A 6000-nucleotide genomic window follows, 5' to 3' on the forward strand; every position below is an offset into this window, starting at 1 on the left:
CAGGCCCTCTCATTGATTCAGTACTTGCTTTATTTATTCCCTAAGTTAAAAACAAAACAAAACAAAGCAAAAAGCAACAACAAGAAAACATTTTGACAATATCTTTAGTCATAACCTTGGGTTCATATTTCTGAGCTGAAAAGTTTCTGGGTTTCGGAGAAACAGCAGCACCAGCCAAAATGGGGTACAAACATAAAAGTGAACAGAGAAACAGTGAAACAAATTACTTTATGGGGGGAGGGGTTTGCAGGGGAGTGAGGGAGATGCTCATATACTGGAGGGTAGAAGGACAGTTGGAAAGGATGGACATGGGCAGTCTTGTGGCATTCTGGACAGAATTAGACACTAAGTGTGGGGGAACAAGGTGGGTCCTTACAGTGTTCTTATATCTGTCAAATAGAACCAGACATTGGGGAAAGGAACCAAAGGATGTTAGACCTAGGTTGCAAGTCAAAGTTTCCATATTGGTGCTTAATTAACCTGTGGGAAATCGGTAGCCTATTAGATACTTAAACTTCCAGACTACAGGAAAAGAGACTTTGAGGAGTTTCTGCAGGTCTTATTTTGATAGGATAATGGGTTTTTCTTGAACTTTCAGGGTCTTCTTAGTTTAGTAGAATTTGGAGGTTGCTATAGTCCTTACTACAGTGGTATTCAAGCAAATACCATTGGATGGCCACTTTTCTGGTATCTTGATGGGTATTCTTTTTCAGATATGGGTTTTTTTCTAGAAAGTAACTGAGGTCCCTTCCAACTCTGAATTTCTATGATCCCATGGGTCCATAATGAGCAAAACTGAATTGGGTTTGGAGGACAGTTGATCTGATGGGCTGTTCTCCAAATGGCAAATTATGATTATATCACAAAGTAAGCTAGTTATTCTCCAGCCTAGGCTTGAATACTGGTTGTCCCAATTACTATCTTCTTTAAATTGAAAAGGCATTTTACATCTCTGGATCTCAGTTTCTTCTCCTATAAAATAAGGGAGTGAGACTAGCTAATCTTTAAGGTCTCTTCCCACTCCAATGCTTCTCATCCTATCACTTACATATCTTGTCTCAGCTTGACTATGGCTTTGACTTTTAATCACTATCATGTGTTAATCAAAAAGACTTCTTTCTTCTGCTTGTTAAATAGGCAAGTCATAGCATGACTTCTTTAAAATTTTGCCTCTCTTTTGTCCTCTCAACTCTTATTGTTGGTACTTTAAAGAATTCATCTTAAAGGCTCTATTTTTTTCAAAGCTCTGAATTCTTTAAAAAAAGTTCGACATCTCTAATGATTCAGTATGATTACCAATGTAAGACTTCTCATTGTTAGATAATTAAGGTTTTACTATAGGCATTATATTATGTCTTATATAAAAGAAATTTAATATTAAATAGGTGGCATCATCTAGAGTTACCCCTTAAATGTCTGGCATTCCCTCTATTATAGAATCATCAAAAACACAGAAATAAAAAAAAGCCTTATTGCTTTTTATTTAAATACTTTGACTTTTGAAATTCTGGTTGATCTATTTGAGAAATGATTCCTATGTTACTGGATGAAATCTTTCATTTATTAGATATTCTTTTGAAAATAAGATTAAGAAATGTTGAATTTTTATTATTTAAATTTCCATAGGTTTAATGAAATTCTAAAGGCATTTAATCTCCTTCCCCTCAAAAAGACCCTATATGAAGGATGATGTTCCCACTCAAATTACAGGAATCATTGGCTTAACAAGTATTGGTAAATATGAACAAGTAACCAGTGGCAATTATTGGATATCAACCATGTGCTTTCTCCAATAGAATCTTTCTGTTGGGTTTTCACTATACCCTGAAATAATCTGATCAAGTATACAATGGACATGAAAAGTCAAATACACTCTGAAGAAAGATCAGGCAGCATCTGAAGGGCTGCAATGAAGATTAATGCAGGATTTATTCAGGAGAAGAGTTAAGATAGTTGGTTTACAAATATGACAATCAGGTCTATGATTCCTATTCATTTTAATCCTCCACAAATATGTGAGTAATAAAAATTCTGGGTTCCTTACAGGAAATAAGACAAATATGCCAATACTGGTATAAATTGACAAATATCATTATCATAATCCCTAAATGAACTTTTGATAGTATAGACAATGAAAACCATGACTGTTTACATGAGAATTTGCTCACTATTCTATCATATTTAGATAAAGATTCAGGAAATCTGCTAGAGTTTGGCCTGTCATAAGGGACTGAAACTGAGCCATCCATCATTTACAAAAGAATACAACATTTTATTTCTCCTACTTCTGGGTGGGTGGAAAACTCAAAAAAAAAAAAAACAATTTTTGGGTGATACTCAATAACTTTCTGGAAATAGTTATTCATGGTAGTTTTCAATAAGAAGCACACTCCATTTCTCTAGAGTGGAAAGTCATGAGAAATCTTCAAATACTTTTATTTTTCCACAATGTTAATTGAGAACAATGGACAGGATGATCAAATCACCAAATTTGATGAAATTCACTCTAGTCATGGAGTGTAATGACTTTGAACAAAAGTTTGTGTTCAAGATTTACATTTACCTTCTATTTGTAGGGTTGGGTTTTATTTTTATAAAAATCTTTAAAACATGAGAATTAGAAGATAATTAGGAAAATGTACCTGCCAATAGCATTGAATTCCATCCAAGAAAAACAACTCAGATATGTTAATATTATTTCAAATTGATAACAATTATGATTTCTAAATGAACCATAAGATATCTAAAGATTAAATCTGTCAATGTTTATGTGTGCTTGTATTCATCATTAGAACATTTAAGTAAAGATATGCCACCAAGCAGAGCTTCAATCTAAGTATCTTCAAGGACTTGTCATGGGGTATAACTTCTATACATGTGATAGTGGTATAAGGTATTTAAAGTCAAGGGAATTCAACAAAATTATTTTTGTCAATTGTATTCAAGACAATGTGATAAGCCTGGGAGATGAGAGAGAGAAAGAGAAAGAGACAGAGAGAGAGACAGAGAGACAGACAGAGACAGAGACAGAGAGGCAGAGAGAGAAAGAGAGAGAGAGAGAGAGAGAGAGAGAGAGAGAGAGAGAGAGAATTAATATTTTTAGGCCCCTTGGGTAGATATTGGCAAACAAGTTGTACTTTGATTTTCATTATTCCCCACTAAGTTATGTAAAAGTTATATTTCCCACTCACATGAGAATTCTTAATAGACTAAGAACTTAAAGAAGTTTACTACTTAATCCTTTTTCTTCATAAGTGTTTCTCTATTCTCTTTGAGTGTCTTAGGGGAAATTGGGTGTGGTATCTCAAATTCCATTCATCACTTATATCACTACTATTCACTGAGGAAATTGAGGGGAAAGTAAAAAGCAGAAATAATACCCACTAAAATTCCATTTCCTCAAAGTATTCTCAAAAGATCAACTAGCTAAAAGAAATCGGTCCCCTTGTCTTCACACCCATAAACATCATGCTTGCTGTCAACTGGACTATTGCAGTGACTTCTTAAATGGTCTCCCTTATGCAAGTCTCTCCAACATCCAATCCATCTTTCAAGTAACTGCCAAAATGTTTTACCTAAATTGCTAGACTGATCGTATAACTTCCTTCTTTAAGTGGTTGCTTGCTAGTCTCAGGATCAAATATAAACACCTTTGATTTAAAAAAAAATTCACAATTTGACCCTAAATAACATTTTTAACCTTATTACCACCACTTTCCAAAATCTACACAGCTATTTAGCCAAAGTGGCCATTCTTTTCCTTTACAAAACCTTCCATCAACCTAATCTGTGCCTTTATACCATGCCTGGAATGCACTCCCTGCTCACCTCCATCTCTCAGAATCCCTACTTTAATTCAAGTCTCAACTCAAATGTCTAATATCATACAGGTATTTACTGACCCCCCTCTCATTTCCTGAGGCAAATCACCTTCTTTCTGTTATGTATTTGCATATGGAAAATATTGTCTTCCTTGGCTAAACTCTAATCTCCTTGAGGGTAAGGAATTTTAATTTGTGTCTTTGTTTCTTTTAAAATGCCTAGCATAAAGTATGCACTTAAAAATGCTTAGTGACTGATTGGATTTAAAAGAAATTATATTAAAGGAAATAATGTAGTATTTTTTTGAGGGGATGTATGCATGTATCTCTGTCTATTTCCTCAATTAATAGTTGAAAATACTTCTTGTCTCACTCACTGGAATTGTTCATATCTCTGACAGAATATAATTTGGGAAAATTTGTTAAAAAATATGTACCTCACACTATTATCATGATCCTGAAGGTCACAAATCTATAATAAAACTGGCCTTTTTTTCTTGTGTCATTTATATACTTTCAACATTTTGACAAAGGAATTGTATATTACTGACGTGTGCATGTAGGATATTCCTACTTATCGCCACCCGCTTTAAGTCAGGTGGAAAATTCCAGAAGTCTGTTGTGAATTTGTTCCTGAATTTGATGCAAATGTATCTACAAAAAAATATTAACTTCTAAGGTGATAACAATGTCCCACTTTTATCACTTTTGTATTTATTGGTACAATAAAATTTTAACAGGAAATCACAGTGGAAAACTGAGAGATGAAACTGAAGAAATTTCCAAAGGAATAAATAGAAAAAAAAAAGGGTGGGTGAGAAAAAGAGAGAGCAAAGCAAGTGGTATGGCTGATGGGGGGAAGAGATGTCTACATAAACCTACCATCCAGAGAGTGTCCCCTCAAACATTTTGTGTTAGATGATGAGATTTAGAAATAGTAATCCCCTATACTATGGGAAAGGAATCTCATATGTGTTGAAGCTATGTTTTCAGGCTACTCCATTTACTATGGTTCCTATCTTGAGAAGTCACATTTACAGGTATTCATGTTAGTCTGTCAAGTGCTAGGAGGCAGTACATTTTAGAGATGCTGCAACAGCTAGAACTTTAAGCACTTGTGCTCAGCTGATGGGCAGTCTTATACTTTTGTAATTCCTAGCTTGAAATGATAAGGTACAATGGTAAGTGGATGCAGAAGTCAATCTCTCCTGAGACTTAAAGTATGGGAAATAGTTTCAGGAAATAAATGATGGAGTGCTTTTGGATTACTTATTTTATACCTTGAATTCAATTTTAGGTGAACACTGTTTTGCCTTATAACAATATCGCATGCTTTATTATTGCTAAGTCAGACAGAGACTCAGTAGAAAATGGAACTTCATAAGCAGTTATTTTGACTAGATGGTCATTGTAAAAAATAGGTTTTATGAACTGGAATTTAGGAAGAAGATGCGATAGGTAGAAATTTATTCATGCATATATAAACACATGCATATGTTGGTACACATATATTTATATGCACAAAGTACATATGTATATCTATATATATATTAATTGTAGAGAAGATGGACAGTTGAGCTTACTGAGAAAGGAAATATGAAAATAAAACACTTTGTAGTCATTTCTATTGGAACATTTAAAAACTCTTTAACTATTTTGTTAGAGGTATATACATGTGTGTATATGCCTATGTCTATGTGTGCATATATGTATGTATATTATATGTTATATGAAACAGGATTATTTGAAAATCAGAGTCTCTGACTCCAAAACCAGTATTATTTCCATTGTGCCATATAGCCTCTATTTCCAAACAACCCACCTCCCTGTACATATTAATTTCTTGAGTTTTTCCTTGAAATTCTGAGTTACACTTTTTTTAACCTTCAGTGTTCTGCATAATATTCTCTTGTTGTAGGATTTCCAATCAATTATCCACTTTATTTTCATAAACATACATGTAGAATGTTTTGTGTGTTCAGTATAATTAAATCATTGCTTCTATACTGGTATTCTTAGTGTTTATGACTGATAAAGCAGTGATTAATAGTTCCTCAAAAAATAAAGGAAAAGAAAGGAAGGAATAAAGGAAGGAAGGAAAGAAGGAAGGAAGGAAGGAAAGAAGGAAGGATGGAAGGAAGGAAGGAAGGAAGGAAGGAAGGAAGGAAGGAAGGAAGGA

The sequence above is a fragment of the Petaurus breviceps genome, unplaced genomic scaffold, assembly GCF_028583685.1.
Source record: "Petaurus breviceps papuanus isolate PSGF00001 unplaced genomic scaffold, PetGlider_PUasm1.0 174, whole genome shotgun sequence".
NCBI classification, from domain to species: Eukaryota; Metazoa; Chordata; class Mammalia; order Diprotodontia; family Petauridae; genus Petaurus; species Petaurus breviceps.